This window comes from Triturus cristatus, chromosome 10, assembly GCF_964204655.1.
Source record: "Triturus cristatus chromosome 10, aTriCri1.1, whole genome shotgun sequence".
Classification (NCBI taxonomy): Eukaryota; Metazoa; Chordata; class Amphibia; order Caudata; family Salamandridae; genus Triturus; species Triturus cristatus.
This window is the reverse complement of record NC_140593.1, coordinates 467,988,275-468,010,007: the sequence shown is the minus strand read 5'-3', so window position 1 is coordinate 468,010,007 and position 21,733 is coordinate 467,988,275.

The following is a 21,733-nucleotide window of genomic DNA, read 5'->3' as shown; positions in this document are numbered from 1 at the left end:
GTCCTTCATAAGCATTTCCAGACCTACCCCAGTCAAAGTGCCTAGGTCATTGCACCACAGTGCACTATTATGAGGTCAGGGTGTTGGATTTGCATGAAGGATTTCACCAATGGCATCAATTGGTGCCACTTTAACCCTCTCTGACCAATCCATTTAATGTCTACATTTGGCAAAGCAAGGTCTCTCACCATATCTGTTTTCTCTGCAAACTTTTCACTCCAGAAGACATAGCTGTGCCCTACAATCCACACTGTGAACATCTTCAAAGGAGAACTGGATGCACTCAGGAGGTGTCTTTCAGTAGAATGGCAATATGAAAAGAAAGACAGTTTGGAAATGGAGGCATACATATTTTTTACAAAACAAAAAGAACTGATTGGCTGTTTCATACCATTCTAGAATAAAAACTAGGCTGTATGTGTAAATTAATAGAAGCATGTTTTGTATTGGTACAAAAAAATGTGTTACCAAAGAACAGTACTATGGATTTGCTGTTAGGTTTGAAAAGTCAAGCACTCTTGCTCTGTGGAATTGAAACATTGTGTGGCGAACTTCTGACCTAACTCCACACAGCAGTGTTCCATGAGCTGTTGCTATGGTAGCAGGCAGAAGTCAAGTTGGGGGAAGGGTACTAGGCAGAAGTCAAGTTGGGGGCAGGGTACTTTTGGAAAAGGGTTGGTTTTCAACCAATAGAAATGTGTGATTACATTTGAAAAAAAGGGGGAAGCACTGAGATTTGAAACTTACATGTATATGTGTGGAAAAATAGAGGGAAAGTTTGCCATTATCTGGTTCTGCTGAGAGGAGAGAGGTGAACAGAACAGAGATCCTGGCTCTGATAATCTGCTGTTTGAGTGCCACATTTCTTTCACAACTAACTAATTTTAAAGGTGAGGTTAGAGTTTGAGAGGAGATGTATATGGTAAATTAAGAAATGAATAATAGAAATGGAAATTCTTTTTGTTGAAGTTGCGTTTATCATTTTCTGTTTTGGGAGAAATTTAAATGTGAGGAACATGTAAAATAATATGGACTATGTTTTCACGATAAATTAAGGTGTACTGGAAAAAAAAAGAATAGTTTAAGGGTTTGAGGTTGGACTCAGTAATGCAAATACATTCAGTATCACTAAGGCTGGTTGCCCTTGCTGGAATGTAGGCAGCCACCCAGGTTACACATGGTGGTGGTCTGAAAAAGAAGTTTGGACATGTGCATTTAAAAAAAACAAAAAAGTGGATTCATAATGTGTCAATCTGTAAAAGTGATTTTCACTTGCCAAAAAAAAAGAGCAGTAAGTGTGCTTTCAAATTGGCAAAGAAATTTCGTTTTGGGACTAATGTGAAAACATGACTCTGTGTGGAAATAGGAATTACAGGCAGAGATTTATTGCGTTTTTCTCTGGTGATTTCACAGTTGCATTAGTAGGAAAAAGGGGGAGCGTTTTTTTGGGGGAAGAAGCAGACTCTTAGCACACACCCATCTGCTTGCCATGTATAATCATGCACAGTATTTACAAGCGAGTGGGGTTTTCAGGTTTCAGTCTGTAATGCAAATACATTCAGCATCACTAAGGCTGGTTGCCCTTGCTGGAATGTAGGCAGCCACCCAGGTTACACATGGTGGTGGTCTGAAAAAGCAGTTTGGACATGTGCATTTAAAAAAAACAAAAAAGTGGATTCATAATGTGTCAGTCTGTAAAAGTGATTTTCACTTGCCAAAAAAAAAGAGCAGTAAGTGTGCTTTCAAATTGGCAAAGAAATTTCGTTTTGGGACTAATGTGAAAACATGACTCTGTGTGGAAATAGGAATTACAGGCAGAGATTTATTGCGTTTTTCTCTGGTGATTTCACAGTTGCATTAGTAGGAAAAAGGGGGAGCGATTTTTTGGGGGAAGAAGCAGACTCTTAGCACACACCCAGCTGCTTGCCATGTATAATCATGCACAGTATTTACAAGCGAGTGGGGTTTTCAGGCAAAAATATTTTTTGAAAAATATATAAATATGTGTACTTTATTATAAAATCTTTTAAAAATATTAATACTTTTTTCTTTTTTTTCAGATTGATATAGAAAAATTTCGAAAACTAGAACCATTTTTAAAGCTATTTTTTTAAAAAACAAATGAATAAATATTTTTTTGAGTGGGTATGGTAAGTCAATAATAATAATTGTAGTCTCTCAAGGACCTTGTAATGTTAATATTGATTTTTAGTGTTTTTAAAAAAAAAAAAAAAAAAAGTACGCGCACCGTACGCGTACGGTAAAAAAAAAATAAAAAAAGTTTTTAAAAACATATGTAAAAAAAAGATGAAAGATAAGGTTGGCTCTTAAAAGAACCGTTGTGTTCATGCAGGGACAGAGGAAAGAAAGAATGGGAAAATTATTCAAAGTGACAAGTGTGCTGATCTATTTTGTTGTTCACTAGGGAAACACTGGTCTCCCTATGGCAAATTAGATCTTGACAAAAGGCGCATCGAATATCAACCCTCCGAAATCGAGGGTTCATTTCCAGAGGGCCAGCAAAAGGAGATGCTCCCCCCACAGATGAAGGGCTCACCTGACCTGCAGAAGAAGGAGTCAGCTCTGCAGATGATGGTCCAGGCTGAGCTGCTGTGGATGTACTTGCTTGTCTTTCTGAAGAGTTACCTCCAAAAAGATGACCATGTGTCCTTTTGTGTACATCCTTGAGGTGTCTCTTCATGGTATGATTCCCAAAGGAATACTTCCTGTCAGGATTACCTCTTGAAAGTACACGCTGACACAGCTTGCAAGTTACTAAGGGTGCATTCACCTTTTGCTGGCCTTCAGGAAAAGTAAAATAATCCCATACATAAGAGGGCTTTTGTTTCCTCGCTCTCTGCCTCAAAACAGTGCTGCTAGTGCTAGCCTCACTCTCAGAAGAGCTCTGCTGTTCTGCCATCGTATCACAAAGACAACCCAGCTCCTTCTTCTAAGGGATCACAAGCAGAAATGAGGGGAATGGGTGTGGTGTAGGAGAGTTCTAGAACTGAAAGTAGTTTCAACCAATCAAAAGTTGTGTTTCATGATCACATGACCTACCGTACGCTTACGGTGCGCTTACGGTACGCTTACGTCAAAAGTGCGCATGCGCGTAAAAAAGACACGCGCTTGCGCGCATGCACATAACAGACACTACCCGACACTTCCGCGTAACGTGCGCGTGTAGCGTACGCGCGCACGCGTCCCACGCGGAGTACGCGCGGCTACGCAAATTGCGTAACTATACGCAAGCAGCGTAGAAAAATTACGAGCGTTGCGAAAACCGTACGCTTACCGTAAGCTTACGGTACGCGTACTAAAAAAATAATTAAAAAAAAAAAAAAAGTACTGCAAATAAATTTTACATGTTTATTTTAAAAAATATATTAAAAAAAAACATATTAAAGAATTTTAAAAATTTAGCCATAGTCTTTATAAAAGGTAAGAAAAATAAAATAAAATTAAGTTAAAAAAAATAGAAGAAAAAAAAAACAATTAGCATTTAAAAAACCTTGCAAATTCACTGAAAAAACCATGGGTTTCACACACGTTATAGTTAGGAATTAGCATTTAAAAAACCTTAGAAATTCAGTGAAAAAACCATAGGTTTCACACACGTTATAGTTAGGAATTAGCATTTAAAAAACCTTAGAAATTCAGTGAAAAAACCATAGGTTTCACACATGTTATAGTTAGCTGGACATTTTACTCGTAAAAAACCAATGAAATTCCCCCGTTATAGTTAGTTCAGCTAACTATAACTCGCGCGCCCGCAATGCACTGCTGATGACGTCACATATTACATCACTCATGACATGGTCACTGACATCACTCATGACATCACTGATGACATCTCAAATGACATCACTGATGACATCACTGATGACATCATCCTTGTGATAGAGTGGCAGACCTCCTCTCACCCTAATAAAACCTTTGATACACGCATTCAAAAATAGAGACTAAAATTTTCAAAACAAAGGACATACCAATAACAGTTACAACAACCTCTTCAGTAATTCTAAGATCCACATACACATCCACTCATTCACCAACAGTCCTATACAGTCACTCATACATGTACTCACTTATCATATGTACTCATACACCTATACATCCTGTTACACAATGCCACTCATCCATAGAGCTACTCACAAACATAGTCACTCATGCTAATAAAGAATCAAACATACATTTACTTGCATATACAGTTATACACACACCACCACACTTACTTCTACGGAAACTTACACATACTTAGTCTTTTAAACAATCACTTATAGAAATACATACTTATTCATACAGGAACTCTTTCAATCTCTCACTCTCACATATACTCACATATATAAACCAATAGTCACATATACTAGTTTTAAACATATGTAGTTACTCATAAAGACACTATTGAGACAGTCATTCACTCACTAACACACCCATACACACACGCATCCACCCATGCAGTCCTGCACACATGCTCTGTTCAACACATACAAACAGTGAGTCACTCATTCATGCACCTATGCACTACGTCATACCCCCCACCGAACCATGCAGACACTCAGACTAATACTCAAAAAACAAACTAATAACCTATATAGACACCCATGTAGCTACTCACCAACCCATGCAGCCACTTATACACAAAGTGAAAAAATGATACAGATATTTACATATTTAAATATTACTCACTAAGCCATGTATTCACTATGATACACTTAATCAGTCAGTTACACAATAAATTTTTCAAAAAGAAATCATCCATTTAGACAGTAATATACCCATTTATTCTTCTATCAACCTTGAGATATACATATATAAAACATATTTAATTTTCAGAAAAACACACATTCACTGGATGATGTCATAATTGATGTCATCAGTGATGTCATTTGAGATGTCATCAGTGATGTCATGAGTGATGTCAGTGACCATGTCATGAGTGATGTAATATGTGACGTCATCAGCAGTGCATTGCGGGCGCGCGAGTTATAGTTAGCTGAACTAACTATAACGGGGGAATTTCATTGGTTTTTTACGAGTAAAATGTCCAGCTAACTATAACATGTGTGAAACCTATGGTTTTTTCACTGAATTTCTAAGGTTTTTTAAATGCTAATTCCTAACTATAACGTGTGTGAAACCTATGGTTTTTTCACTGAATTTCTAAGGTTTTTTAAATGCTAATTCCTAACTATAACGTGTGTGAAACCCATGGTTTTTTCAGTGAATATATATATATATATATATATATATATATATATATGTATATATATGCCAATGTGTATTGAATGAGTGGGTGTATAAGTGTCTGAATGGATGATTTAGTAGATGCGTGACTGACTGTATTAGTGAGTGATTAAATGTGTCTTACTGAATGCATGGGTTAGTGACTGATACAAGCATACACACAGTTTAGTTTGTCAGTTGGTGTGTAAGCGGTTGCATGGGTTTGTGAGTAGCTAAATGAGTGTCTATATGGGTTATTGATTGGTTGTCTGAGTATCTGTATGGGTGCCTGAGTGTCTGTGTGGGTGGGGGGTGTACCTTTGTGCCTAGATATGTGAGTGGGTGATTCACTGGGTGTATGGGTTCAAGAGTACATCTGTGAAGGACTGTATGGGTGGGTGAGTGTATGTATGGGTGTGTTGGTGAGTGTTTAGATGTCTCAGTGATACATGTGTGAGTAACTACATATGTAAAGGCAGTATATATGAGTGTTGGAGTATATTAATGACTATGTGAAAGTGAGTGATTGTGAGAGTGGCTGTATGGATGAGTGTGTGCTTGTATTAGTTATTGTAAAAGAGTGTAAGTATGTGTCAGTATATGTTTGAATAAGCGAGGTGTCGTGTGTATAACTGTATAGGTGAGTAAATGGGAGTGTGATTGATTCTTTGAATGACTGACTAGGTGTGTGACTTACGCTATGGATGAGTGGTGGAGTGTGAGTGTCTGTATAGGTATGTGAGTGGATATGATAGTGTCGTATTGATGGTTGACTGCATGTATGAGTGACTGTATGGGTGAATGACTGGATGTGTGTGTAGACCTAGGAATCAGTGAGTGGGTATGTACTAAATGGTATTGGTGTGTTTATGGTTTTGAAAATGGTAGTCTGTATTTTAGTGTGGGTGTATCAAAGTTTATATTAGGGTATGAGGAGGTGTGTCAGATTATCATGTGAATGATGTCATCAGTGATGTCATCAGTGATGTCACTGACTATGTCTTTAATGATGTAATATGTGACATCATTAGCTGAACTAACTAAAACGGACGGATTTCTCAAGTTTTGTACGAGTGAAATGTCCAACTAACTATAACGTCCCTGAAACCTGTGTTTTTTTCAGTGAATTTCTAAGGTTTTTTAAATGCTAATTTCTAACTAAAAGGTCCCTGAAACCTATGGTTTTTTCAGTGAATTTCTAAGGTTTTTTAAATGATAATTTCTAACTATAATGTCCCTGAAACCTATGGTTTTTTCAGTGAATTTCAAAGGTTTGTTAAATGATCATTTCTAACTATAATGTCCCTGAAACCTATGGTTTTTTTCAGTAAATTTCAAAGATTTTTTAAATACTAATTTCTAACTATTCCTACAGAGGTAGGACATGTGCAGAAAGAGGAAGAAAGGTTCAGAAAGAAGCAAGAGAAATCCAGAAAGAGCCAACAGAAGTCCAGAAAGACGAAGAAAGGTGCAGAAAGAAGCAAGAAATGTGCACAAAGAACCAAAAGACGAGCAGAAAGAGGCCTTGTTGCAAAGTCATCTTGTTCCCCCAACGTTTTGCTGACGGGTACTGGTGGTAACTGACTAACCAGGCCTAGAGCCAGTGCTATGCTAAAAGACACTTACAATACAGTGAAAACACCTACATACACTAGGGAACACTATTCATTGGGGTACCCCTGTGATTGGCATGACCTCCTCTGTAAGGCCCCAGTAGATAATAGGGCAGGGGGATTAAAACTACCTCTAAGTCAGAGGTGCTGAAAGATGCTTCTTTAAGTAGTAGTCATGTTTGCAGAGTGGGGGAGAAAGGGTGCTGGGCCTCTAACCAATGCTCAGGAATTCCGCTGCATAGGACTTAAAGGAGGTATCAAGAGGGCTTTTTGTCCCCCAAAGTCCCTCAGGAGTAAATTAGACTTCATCCTCCATCCCGTAGTCTGTCAGGAGGCACGTTTGCAGAGTGGTAGAGAACGGGGGGCATGTCCTTCATAGTAGTCTTAGCCATCCCACTGTGTGGGACTTACTGGAGGTAACAAGAGGGGTAGTTGGCCCCCAAGGACATCCTTGGGGGTCAACTTCCCCTCCTATTACCTCCAGTAAGTCTCACACAGCAGGATTGCTAAGTTCTCATAGCAGGCCATGCCCCCTTTGCCCACCACTCTGCAAACACACTCCCAGGTGCACTCATGGATGGGGATTGAAGTCCCCTTAGCTGCTGGGGGTCCTTTAGGGGCCAACTAGCCTACCTCTTACCTCCAGTAAGCTCCACACTGTTGGATTGCTGAGAGGTGGACAAAGAACACGCCCCCTTTCCCCACCATTCTGCAAATGTGCCTCTTGGCGCATTGTAAGTTGGGGTATTATGTCCCCTTCATTCCTGGGGGTTCCAGGGGGCCATCTAGCCCACCAGGTACATCCAGTAAGTGCGACACACCTGGTTTGCTGAGACTGGTCAGAAGCCACGCCTCCTTTTTACACTACTCTGCAAATGCAGCTCCTGGCGCACTGCTGCTCAGGGGATGAAGTCCATTAGAGTTCTGAGCTGCTCAGGACACAAGAAGACTTCATCGCCCCACCACCAGTGCGCCAAGAGGCGCGTTTGCAGAGTGGTGTAAAAAGGGGCTTGGCCTCGGACCACCTCTGTGCAACGCAGCTCTGTGGCGCATACTGGAGGTACCTAGTGGGCTGGTTGGTCCCCAGGGACCCTGAGTATTCAAGGGGAATTAATTCCCCAACTTGCAACGAGCCACATGATGCATTTGCAGAGTTGTGCAGGGAGGGGGCGGGACCTCCAGCGAAATGCTGGCTTTTTTTCTTTATTTTATTTTTTAGAAGGGGTTTTGTGTAGCCCCCCTTCTCTAACCCTTTGTGGGGCCCTAGGGACACCATCCCGCAGGGCCTGACCCTTTTTTATATAAAAAAAAAAAACAATGAGGAAGGGGGCCGCGTGGCCCCCTCCCGAGGCCAATTTTGGCCCTGGGGACCCCATCCCCTGGGGCATGGCCACCCTGTGTTTTTTTTTAGGAGGGGGCCATGCAGCCTCCCTCCCGGGCCACTTCTGGCCCTGGAGACCCCATCCCCTGTGGCATGACCTGACCGCTGGGGACCGTGGGGAGAGTGGGGCGAGCCCCAATGCAGCCACGGTCCCACCAGCTCCCCGCCTCCTGCTGGATCTGGCATTGCTTTTGAGAAAGGGGAGTTGCTGACATGCAGCTTCCCTTACTCAAAAGCAATCCTGCTTTGCTTCATTGAAGCGAGAGCGGGTTTTCCTGCTTCAGCTTCAATGAAGCAAAGCAGAGTTTGGTATGGCAGGGCAGAACGTGCTCCCACCCTGCCATACAAACAGCAATGTCCCATGGGTGGGCTCCCCGGGACATTGCAGGAGCCAGACCTGGGTGGGTGGCGGTCCCCAGGGCCATCAAGGGCTCCAGGAGGGGGTCTGCACAGCCCCCCTCACAGTATTTTCAAAGCCCTGGGAAGGTGGTGGTCCCCGGGGCGAGCCCCCACACATATTTTTTTTTAAAACAGAGCCCCAAGAAGGTGGAAGTCCCAGGGGCTGCAGTGAGGCTGCCTGCCCTCCCTTCATAAAATTAAATAAGCCCCGGGGAGGTGGCAGTCCCTGGGCAGAGTGGGGATGTTGGGACCCCTCCTTGCATTTATTTTTAAAGCCCCAAGGAGGTGGCGATCCCCAGGGCTACGGGGAGGCCGCATGCCCCGTGCATACAATTAAATAAACCCAGGGGAGGTGGCGGTCCCCAGGGCTGCGGGGGCCCCCGCGGGTCCCACTACATAAATAAGCATTGCACCCGGGACCTGGCCCACCTGGGGGCTATCAGATAACGAAGCGCGGGAGCCCATGCTTCATTTTTTAAAATTTTCTCAGCCGGATTTGCGCACCCAGAATTCTGCCGATTGAAAAAAAATGCTTTATATGGGCCTGGGTGTCCCTGTGGGATCCCCTGAGCAGGCCTAGGGGGTCGGGGTGTTTCTACCCTTCCCCCTTTTCTTGTTTTTCACCCTTTCTAGGTCTTGCCTGACCCAGCGCATGCACAGGTCTGGCGAGACTTATTGAGAGGGCTCCAAAAAGTGCTACCAGGCCAGCCTAGAGCTAGAGTGCATGTGCGCGGGTACGTGCGCCGCTCTTCACCGCCATTACTTTCACTTTCGCGGCCGCTTTGATGTTTGATCGCGTTCGCGATCACTTTCATTTCGCGGCCGCACGGCATAGCCAATAGGTCTCGCTTTTGGGACCATATAAGTATTTAGTTATGCAACTGTTGCATGGCTAAACACTTATAAGGTCCCAAAGGCGAGACCTATTGGCTATGCCAATGCTTGTTTACATTGATAATGAGAACAAAGAAATACCAATGCTGATCAATTATTCTAAAACGTTGAAGCGACGTGGAAGAAGGAATAAAACTACCACGGCAGTACTAATTAATAGTATTTATTTTGAATATTTGCTTAAAGTTTTTTTGAAAAAATCTTGTATGACAATTTTTTTACAAGAATGGCCGACCGTCAATACAAACACTTACAGAAAACTACGATACTCAACAGTGAATAAAAGGTAGCAGATTGAACATTTTTCAACCGACAAAGTGCATGATCGTAATTTGACAAACATTCAAACACCACTCCTCACTCATCCTCACATAACAAACACACAGACTAAAGAATAAAAATGAGCGTCCTTTGGAAACTTATTTTTTCTTGCTCAAGCAATTGCCAAAGGACTAAACAACCCTGGTGAGCTTAATACTGAAATGAGTTTACAAGTGCATGTTAACCTAATTACAAAGGCTAGACATTTTGAAAAAGGTATTTCAAACACATGCACCAATTTGTACTATTCACACCAGTGGTGGTGAAAACAGAAAAAACCAGGTCGACGCGTTTCAAACCCCTGGATTTAACGAGGGGTTATCCTCAGGACCGAGACACTAGAAGACGAAAGAGAGGAGAAACATTCAGTGGACCCGTACAAAATACAGAAACGTCTCAGAAAATTAGTGTCAGAAAATCACAAAGTGGAAGAATATCTTAAGTCCTTAATTAGAAAAAATACGTCTGCCATGACAGTGAGTACACATATATATTTTTTGCGGTATATCACTCACTTGACTATGACTTGTTGTAATCTGAATGGTAGCCTGTGTGTAATCCTGCTGAATTCTGCTGCCAACTGAGTCCTATTCTCTGTTCCCACAGTTGGACAGTCTATTTTAGACTTACATCGCTGCCACTCTGGTAAGATATTCTTCCACTTTGTGATTTTCTGACACTAATTTTCTGAGACGTTTCTGTATTTTGTACGGGTCCACTGAATGTTTCTTCTCTCTTTCGTCTTCTAGTGTCTCGGTCCTGAGGATAACCCCTTGTTAAATCCAGGGGTTTGAAACGCGTCGACCTGGTTTTTTCTGTTTTCACCACCACTGGTGTGAATAGTACAAATTAGTGCATGTGTTTGAAATACCTTTTTCAAAATGTCTAGCCTTTGTAATTAGGTTAACATGCACTTGTAAACTCATTTCAGTATTAAGCTCACCAGGGTTGTTTAGTCCTTTGGCAATTGCTTGAGCAAGAAAAAATATGTTTCCAAAGGACGCTCATTTTTATTCTTTAGTCTGTGTGTTTGTTATGTGAGGATGAGTGAGGAGTGGTGTTTGAATGTTTGTCAAATTACGATCATGCACTTTGTCGGTTGAAAAATGTTCAATCTGCTACCTTTTATTCACTGTTGAGTATCGTAGTTTTCTGTAAGTGTTTGTATTGACGGTCGGCCATTCTTGTAAAAAAATTGTCATACAAGATTTTTTCAAAAAAACTTCAAGCAAATATTCAAAATAAATACTATTAATTAGTACTGCCGTGGTAGTTTTATTCCTTCTTCCACGTCGCTTCAACGTTTTAGAATAATTGATCACCATTGGTATTTCTTTGTTCTCATTGTTACTGGGCTCAGCCTTGCTGATTAGAGCCATACCCATTACTGTTCCCAGTGTTTACATTGATGTCATGTAGTCACAAGATGGCTACCAAGACTTCCTGGTTAGGAGTGTTGGCAGCCAATCAGAAGTCAGCCTGTGCTCGGGAGGAGTCGCGACTCCTCCTCGGTGCTCGAATATCAAAGGTTTTATTTTTTTAATTTATCAGGAACTACTGAACATATTTTTACCATTTAAAAAAAGGTCGCTTTCTGAACCAAGAGCTACCTTTTTGCCAAATTTGGTATAATTCCGTTCAGCAGTTCGGGTTGTAGCTTTGTCTAAAGTTCCTATGGAAATTAACATGAGGAAAATGCATTTTGGGACCCCCCTTTTTTCTCGGCCCCCACTTGACGAATCACCCTCAAGACAGGAGCTGGCCAGAGTGGGCCATTAGTTTTGAAAAATTCCAAAGATATTGGCAAAAGAAAAAACACTTTTTGAATAGAAACAAGGTCCTAATTATAACTACCTACTGACGACTGCCAGTAGGTAATAAATAAATAAAAAAAAAAAATATATATATATATATATATATATATATATATATATATAATATATATATATATATAATATATATATATATATATATATATATATATATATATATATATATTATCTACTGGCGGTCGCCAGTAGATAGTTATAGTTAGGACCGTGTTTCCATAGGAAATCTGAAAATTCTATTTTGAATAACTTTGGCGCCGGTTGACGAATCCTCGCGAATTTTTCAAAATAGGTGGGGCGCTCTGCTCCACTCCTACCCTGAAAGTCTCGGGGTGATTAGTCAAGTGGGGACCGAGAAAAAAGGGGGGTCCCAAAACGCGTTTTCCCCATGCATTTTTCCATAGGGACATTTAGTCCAAGGTACAGCCCGAACGGCTGAACAGAATTACTTGAAATTTGGCAGAGAGGTAGTCCTCAGGTCCGGGATGTGCCTTTTGAATATCTGGAGACAATCTGTTCAGTAGTTCCTGAGAAAATCAAAAGTAAAATCATATATTTATGTCGGCGGAGCCTAACAACACATCTCATCCTGAGATCTGATTGGCTGTCAGCACTTCATCCAAGAAGTGTTGGCAGCCATCTTGGGACCAATATACATGATAGCACCTCATTAAAAAGCATTGCAGTTAATAGAAGGTTTTAAGACTTTAGTTACATTATAAATCATTTGTTGATGGTACCATACTCATTTTAGGAATTGTGGTATGTTCTAAGGTGATTTCACCATGTGAAAAAGCCTTCTGCTGGAATATCATGATTGAGAGAAAAATATTTTCTCATGCTTTTCCCACAGAGGTTTGGAAGGTGATCTATAAGCTAAACTAAGAGCTTATTTTCTGTAAATTCACATTATCTTTCTCAGTCATGTGAGAATGAAGTCTGACATTCTCAGTAAAACATGTACATCCAACAAGGGCAGAGACTGTCAGTTGATTCCTTTGTGTTCTACTGCAGCTTCCCAGAGTGTTCCAAAGAACAACTAGAGCGCTAACAGTCCTACTTATGATAAACGTATGGCACACCTGAAGCCATCTTGCTTGGATTAAAGTGGTAACTCTTAAAACATTTAATTTAAAAAGGAACAAAATGAGGGGGTTCATTTTTCCATAAAAAGTATGATTAGTGCTGCAGAAAGAAAAATTTGGGCACATTTTGAGTGACTTCTCAAATCCTCTTCTATTTCAATAAAAAATTCTGACATGCAGACTGAAACATGCACTTTCAATACCAGCAGCAGTTTTCCCTGGTGAGCAGTAGCTTTACTACAGTGATCTAATGAGCAAAAAGAGTGCTAACATTCTGAATTTATGGCAAATGTGTGACACATCTGAATGCCATCTTGATGGAATCAAAGTAAAAAACTGAAAGTATTTCCTACTGAGGAGACTGCAGTAAATGAGGAAATTAGGAAACTTCATAACAAATAAGTCTCCCAAGATGGCCACCAGAGACAAAAGAGCCCAAATGTTGCCCAAATATCACCCAGATGTAGCCCAAGTATAGCGCAATGACAGAATGTCCCAGAGTGTTCTTAAAAACAACTAGAGCGCTTACTGTCTTCATTATGATAAAAGTATGGCACACCTGAAGCCATCTTGATTGGAATAAACTGGTAACACTTAAAACATTTAATTTAAAAAGGAACACAATGAGGGGGTTCATTTTGCCATAGAAATTATGATTAATGCTGAAGAAAGAAAAATAGGGCACATTTTGAGTGACTTCTCAAATCCTCTTCTATTTCATTAAAAAATTCTGACATGCAGACTGAAACATGCACTTTTAATACCAGGAGCAGACTTCCTTCGTGAACAGTAGTTTTACTACAGTGATCTAATGAGCAACTAGAGTGCTAACATTCAGAATTTATGGCAAATGTGTGACATATCTAAGGGTGGGCGTAGTTCGCGAAGTAGCACTTCGCGAAGCTACGCAAAGTGAAGTTCGCACTACGCGAGCTACGCGTAGCACTTCGCGAACTGCGAAGTAACATGTTCGCACTGTGCAAGATGTTGTTTTCAATGATTGCACAGTGCGGACAAGCAACCGGCACTGTGCAATCATTGAAAATGGCATCTTGCACAGTGCGAGCTGTAGTTTTCTGCTGCTCAAGTAGATTTTTACTCGAGCTGCAGCTTTCTCAACGCGAACTGGTAGTTTCTCATCGCGAGCGGTCGCGAGCATACGCGACCCCTCGCAATGAGAAACCTGACCTTCTCGCGTTGGGAATCTCGCCGGGAGGTTTATTTTCCATGCTCGCGATCGCGAACAAGGAAAAAGTCTCGCCAGGATGTCATTTTGCTTGCTCGCGGTCGCCAACTTGACGTTGAGGACCGCGAGCAAGCAAAAAATGACCGCAGCACTACGCAACACTACGCTACGCGTGTTCGCACTGTGCTACGTGCAGTTCGCGTAGCGCGAAGTAGCGCGAACTTCGCAAACTACGCGAGCGTAGCGTAGTGCTTCGCCCAGGCCTAGACATATCTGAATACCTTCATGATGGAATCAAAGTAAAAAACTGAAAGCATTTCCTACTGAGGAGACTGCAGTACATGAGGAAATTAGGAAACTTCATAACAAAGAAATCTCCCAAGATGGCCACCGGAGACAAAAGAGCCCAAATGTAGCCCAAAATCACCCAATGACAGAAGTGTGCAAAACACTTATTATTTTGTGTTTTTGCAGTGTTATATAGTGCAGACTTGTCAGGTATTGGAGTGCTTTACATGAGCATTGGTTACATCACACAATAACAAATTCATTTTGGTTGTAGACATGGGGAGACTAAGTGATTTGACCAGAATCACAGAATGTCGAGCTGAAGCAGAAACTCCAACCTGGTTCCCCAGTTGCAAAGTCTGCAGTTCTGGAAGTAACACCACATCCTCTCCCCTAAGTGCAACATTTAATCAAGGGGTCAACTGGATAAAAAAACATAAAGATAACAAATAATTTAAAAGTGCTTTGTCGCTATTTGAAAACTCAGAAAATATGTCCTTATTTTAGTCTTTTAGAGCACTAACCATAATTTTGATGCCATTAAGACCCTCTCATATATGTAATTTCTCTAAAGGAAATGCTCTAGGTATTACAGTTTTGATTACATCAAGATGACGTCAGGCGTTCCACACTTTTGTAATAAATATAGAATGTTAGCAATCTAGTTGTTCATTAGGATACTGTTGAGAGGCAGAGGCCAGGGGCACGGACTCTGAAAATTGAAGGCAGGTAGGAGGGTGCAAAGGCAACAATTTAACCACACTGAGCAGGCAGGAAGGGCCGTGGCAGCACAACAGACTATGGAGGGCAGTGGAAAGGGGGGCAGGGGCAACAAACCAACAATACAGGACTTGCAAGAGAGGCTGTGGCAATGTAATAGACCATTGTGGGCAGAAGGAAGAGGCAATGGTAGTACAACCATACATGCCAACAGACCCGATTCAGCCAGGAAACGTCCAATGTTTTTAAGCTCAAATGGGCTTTATTTGATCTGTCTCCTGTCTACAATCTCCTCTTTTTCAATGTAACTCAAAGGGGAAAATCAATACCCCAGTTTTTTTTCAAAATCTCCCTCTTACCAAGTTCAAAATGTTTGCAAGTATGGTACATTGGATCATGGAAGGAAATGGGGTAGGGACATGGACTTGGATAACAGAGGACAGGAGGGACAAGGAGAGGTGCACCAAACTGACCCTGCAGGGCAGGCATCAGGGTTTGCAGCAGCACAATACACCACACAGGGCATGCGGGACGGGAGTGCAGCACAACAATCCATAGAAAACAAGAGGGAGGGGACAGGACCATGCACATGGACAACAGAGAACAGAGGGTAAAGAGGCAATGGTAGCTAGCTGACCATAATGGACAGACAGGAGAGAAAGCTGGAGCATAACAGACCATAAAGGGCAGGAGGGACGGATCAGGGGCATTACAATGGAACAGACAAGCCAGGAGGGAAGGAGTAGGGGTCTGCACATGTAAACAGAGGGCTGGGGGCAAGGGGGCAGGGCAGGAGCAGCAAGATAGCCATGGAGGTCAGGCAGGATGGGCACTAGAAGCAAGACACACCATGAAGAGCAACAGTGAGACTGTGATGGCATACACACAGACCATGGAGGGAAGGTGGGAGGGGGTCAGGGGCAGCTAAGCTAACTGACCACACAGGGAAGGTGGGAGGGGCCATGGCAGCACAGAAGACCATGCATGGCAAGTGGGAGGGTTAGTGGCAGCACAATGGTTATGATGGGCAAGAAGGAGGGTGCAGGGGCATGCACAAAGGACGATGGAGGAGAGAAGGGAGGGTCAGGACCTGAGCACAGACAAGAAAGTTCAGGGGAAGGTGCCTCACAACAGACCGCACGGGGCAGGCAGGAGGAGCAGTTGCAGCACAACAGACCAGGGAGGGCAGAAGGGTCTGGCAGTACAATGGACCATGTAGGACAGGAGGAAGAGGATAGGGGCATGGCATGTGGACAGGCAGGGTGGAGGTGGCAGGGACAGGTTACAGTCATCTGACAATGCTATGCAGGTGGGAGGGGAGTGGCAGCTCAACAGAACACTCAGAGTAGATAGGAGTGGCAGGTCCATGGAACATGGTGGGCAAAAAGGATGGAGCAGGGGCATGCACAAAGACATCGGAGGGCAGGGGGAAGGAGAATAGGGGCAGCAAGCTAAGCACAGAGTTTAAGCAGGAGGTCAATGATGGGGCATAGAATTGGGCAATGGAGGGCAGGAGGAGTGGACTGGTACATCACACTAACTTGAGGGCAGTGGCAGCACATCAGACCATGCATGGCAGGAGGGAGGAGGCTAGTCCATGGATTCACACAACAGAGGATAGGGAGGAGGGGGATGGGGCAGCAAGCTAACTGTTCAGAGAAGGCGGGTATTAGGAACTTTATTGTTTTTAAAACGTGTGTCTGTGCGAACTACTTAAAATATGAACAAGTATGCAGCATAATCTCACTTTTTTTCAGGAAGAAGAGGACGTTTGTGACTGTGACTCCGGGCTCACATGGCAGAAATACCCCCTGACCCTCCACCCCCTATCGCAAAATGTAATGCCCGTGAAAAGGGTAGGTGAACACAGCGTTATATAGAACATAGTCCTGAGAGCACGATTGAAAATGAAAACTAGATACAGTGTATGGTATAAACTATGCACCAAAAAGTGTGATATAAGATGAATCAGGCATGAAATATAATATGCAATACATTGTGCGCAATGACAGATAAATTGGAGAGCGCGAGATAGCACAGGCGCTAGCGCGTGCTATGCGATATGCGCCTTGGAGTGTAATATGCACAGGGCAGTGTTGTGTAACCTAACTAGTCTCTAAAGTTGTAATATAAAATATGTGCTGGGGAGTGTAACGTTGCATATGCACTGTGACAATGATATGGATCCCAGATTGTAATATGTATGGCATAGCACTGTGCGTTATAACATAGGCATAGAGGAAGGCACGTTAGATGGGGCAATATAACCAGTGCGAAGACAAGTGTGGCATGACATATTCACGGGGTGGTGTTACAGTGCACATGGGCTAGAGAATGTCATAGCATATGCACTAGCTAGTGGAATACAACACAGAGGTGTGTGGCACTCAGCAGGCAATGGTGGGTGTAACACAGCATTGGGCTCTGCCAGGAGCGTGCTTTGACTCTCAAGTGATGTTCGTCCCCTTTCCAGAGAGTAAAATAAAAAGTATTACACATCCGGCAGTGGATGTGTGTTTTATTAACCGTGAGGGGGGTTTCTTGCATAGTTTTGGTCGAATTTTTTTCGAATCCCCTTTGAATGGCTTGGTGTGCATGTGTATTAAATGTGCCCGTCAATAGCTACCCATGTTTGTATAAATAAACGACAAGGATGTCTACCGGGATGAGGCACGGTAGGGCATCAGACATGTCAGAGCTTCACTAGTGGTGTAAATACATTCCACGTGGATTCATTGTATGCATAGTCGCCTTTTAATGAATATCACGCAAATCGTCATGGTGATAGGTACGTACGGTTTGTCCAGCATGTCCTAGGTGTGTCTATAAATATATATTTTTTAAAAATAATAAAAAACAGTGGCCGGCCCTGGGGATTGGGGTCAAAAAAATATAATTAGGAGACAGGCCCTGGGGGATGGGGTCATCAGGGCCAATAAATTAGAATAAGAAGGAGAACCACACAGCCCCCCTTCTTAAAAAATTAAAATAAATAAAAGACTGGCATCGTGCGGGAGGCCACGCCCCCTCCTTGCAGCACTCTGCAAACGCGCCCCCTGGCGAGTTGTAAGTTGGGGAATTAATTCCTCTTCAATACTGAGGGTCCCTGAGGGCCAACTAGCCCAACAGGCATCTCCAGTATGCGCCAGGGAGCTGCGCTGCAGACAGGTGTTCTGAGGCCAAGCCCCTTTTTACACCTCTCTGCAACGCAGCTCTGTGGCGCTTACTGGAGGTACCTAGTGGTCTAGTTTGACCCTAGGGACCCTTAGGATTCAAGGGGACTTAATCTCTCAACTTAGAACAGCCACAGGGTGCGTTTACACAGTGGTGAAGGGAGGGGACGGGGCCTGAGGTGACGTGTGCAAACACGCACTATGGCACGTTTTAAATTGGGGATATCATTTTCCTTCAATACTGAGGGCCCCTGGGGGCTAACTAGCCCACCACGTGCTTCCAGTAAGCGCCACTGAGCTGCATTGCAGAGAGGTGGTCCAGGCCGTGCCACTTTTTACACCTCTCTGCAACGCAGCTCTGTGGCACTTACTGGAGGTACCTAGTGGGCTAGTTGGACCCTAGGGACCCTCAGGATTCAAATGAACTTAATCTCTCAACTAAAAACGGACACAGTGCGTGTTTACACAGTGGTGAAGGGAGGGGACGGGGCCTGAGTTAACGTGTTGAAAAACGTCCTGTGGCCTGTTTTAAGAGGTAGTTTTAATCCCCCAGCCCTATTATATACTAGGGGCTTACAGAGGAGGTCATGCTAATCACAGGGGGACTCCAACGCATAATGTTCCCTAGTGTATGTAGGTGTTTTCACTGTATTCTAAGTGTCTTTTAACATAGCACTGGCTCTAGGACTGGTTAGTCAGACTCAGTTACCACCAGTAACCGTCTGAAAAAGTTGAGGGTCCAGGATGATTTTGCAACAAGGCTTCTTTCTGCTCTTCTTTTTGTTCTTTCTGCACGTTATCCTTCTTCCTGCACTTTTCTTCGTCTTTGAGGACTTCTGTTGCTTCTTTCTGCACTTCTTTTTTTTCTTTCTGTGCATTTTTTCTTCTTTCTTCACATGTCCTATCTCTGTAGGCATAGTTAGAAATTAGCATTTAAAAAACCTTTGAAATTCACAGAAAAAACCATAGGTTTCAGGCACGTTATAGTTAGGAATTAGCATTTAAAAAACCTCAGAAATTCACTGAAAAAAACATAGGTTTCAGGGGTGTTATAGTTAGCTGGACTTTTCACTTGTACAAAACCATTGAAATTACCCCGTTATAGTTAGGTCAGCTAGCTATAACTTGCGTGCCCGCAATGCACTGCTGATGACGTCACATATTACATCACTCATGACATGGTCAGTGACATCACTCATGACATCACTGATGACATCTCAAATGACATCACTGATGACCTCACTGATGACATCATCCTTGTGATAGAGTGGCAGACCTCCTCTCACCCTAATATAACCTTTCATACACACATTCAAAAATAGAGACTAAAATTTTCAAAACAATGGACATACCAATACCAGTTACAACAACCTCTTCAGTAATTCTAAGATCCACATACACATCCACTCATTCACCAACAGTCCTATACAGTCACTCATACATGTACTCACTCACTCATATGTACTCATACACCTATACATCCTGTTACACAATGCCACTCATCCATAGAGTTACTCACACACATAGTCACTCATGCTAATAAAGAATCAAACATACATTTGCTTGCATATACAGTTAGACATACACCACCACCCTTACTTCTACGGAAACTTACACATACTTAGTCTTTTAAACAATCACTTATAGAAACACATACTTATTCATACAGGAACTCTTTCAATCTCTCACTCTCACATATACTCACTTATATACACCAATAGTCACATATACTAGTTTAAAACATATGTAGTTACTCATAAAGACACTATTGAGACAGCCATTCACTCACTAACACACCCATACACACACTAATGCACCCATACAGTCCTGCACACATGCTGTCTTCAACACATACAAACAGTGAGCCACTCATTCATGCACCTATGCACTACGTAATACCCCCCACCGAACCATGCAGACACTCAGACTGATACTCAAAAAACCAACTAATAACCTATATAGACACCCATGTAGCTACTCACCAACCCATGCAGCCACTTATACACAAAGTGAGAGACTGATACAGATATTTACATATTTAAACATTACTCACTAAGCCATGTATTCACTATGATACACTTAATCAGTCAGTTACACAATCAATTTTTCAAAAACAAATCATCCATTTAGACACTTATATACCCATTTATTCTTCCATCGACCTTGAGATATACATATATAAAACATTTTAATTTTCAGAAAAACACACATTCACTGGATGATGTCATCAGTGATGTCATCAGTGATTTCATTTGAGATATCATCAGTGATGTCATGAGTGATGTCACTGACCATGTCATGAGTGATGTAATATGTGACGTCATCAGCAGTGCATTGCGGGCGCGCGAGTTATAGTTAGCTGAACTAACTATAACGGGGGAATTTCAATGGTGTTGTACAAGTGAAAAGTCCAGCTAACTATAACACCCCTGAAACCTATGGTTTTTTCAGTGAATATATATATATATATATATATATTCACTGAAAAAACCATAGGTTTCATGCATGTTATAGTTAGAAATTAGCATTTAAAAAACCTTAGAAATTCACTGAAAAAAACATAGGTTTCAGGGACGTTATAGTTAGTTGGACATTTCACTTATACAAAACCATAGAAATTCCCCCGTTATAGTTAGTTCAGCTAACTATAAATCTCACCCCCGCAATGCACTTCAGTTGACGTCAGATATTACATCATTCATGACATGGTCAGTGACATACTGATGACATCACTGAAGACATCTCAAATGACATCACTGATGTCATTTGAACCTATAGTTTTTTCAGTGAATTTCTAAGGTTTTTTAAATGCTAATTTCTAACTATAACGTGCCTGAAACCTATGTTTTTTCAGTGAATTTCAATGTTTTTAAAAATGCTAATTTCTAACTATAACGTGCCTGAAACCTATGGTTTTTTAGTGAATATATATATATACGTTATGCAAGAACTGTGTTGGTGCATTCTGGGGCCCGTAGTTTGCAACTAGGCCATGTGACCACTGGGTCTTTATTACACTCACCTGTGATCAAGGCGATTTCCCGCCGAAACGCGTAAGGACATTGAGTGATTTCAAATGCTGCAACAGACGAATAAAGTCTAACTTGGAGATAAGACGGTGCTGTGGCTCTGCATTCTTTGGTGGTGTAAGCAACTTTAACAGGATCTCCATTCCTGCTACAGAGCCTGCCCTGCAGGGTCGGGGGCCCCCAGTAAAGTGGAGTTTTGTTTGGCATATATATATATATATATATATATTACCTACTGGCGGTCGCCAGTAGGTAGTTATAGTTAGGACCCTGTTTCCATAGGAAAACCGCAACATTCTATTTGGAATAACTTTGGCGCCGGTCGACGAATCCTCGCGAAACTTTCAAAACTAATGGGGCGCTACGCTCCGCTCCTACCCTGAAAGTCTCGGGGGGATTCGTCAAGTGGGGGCTGAGAAAAAAGGGGGGTCCCAAAACGCGTTTTTCCCATGCATTTTTCCATAGGACCTTTAGACACAGCTACAGCCCGAACAGCTGAACAGAGTTGCTTGAAATTTGGCAGAGAGGTAGTCTACAGGTCAAGGAAGTGCCTTTTGTAGGTCTGGTGTAAATCTGTTCAGTAGTTCCT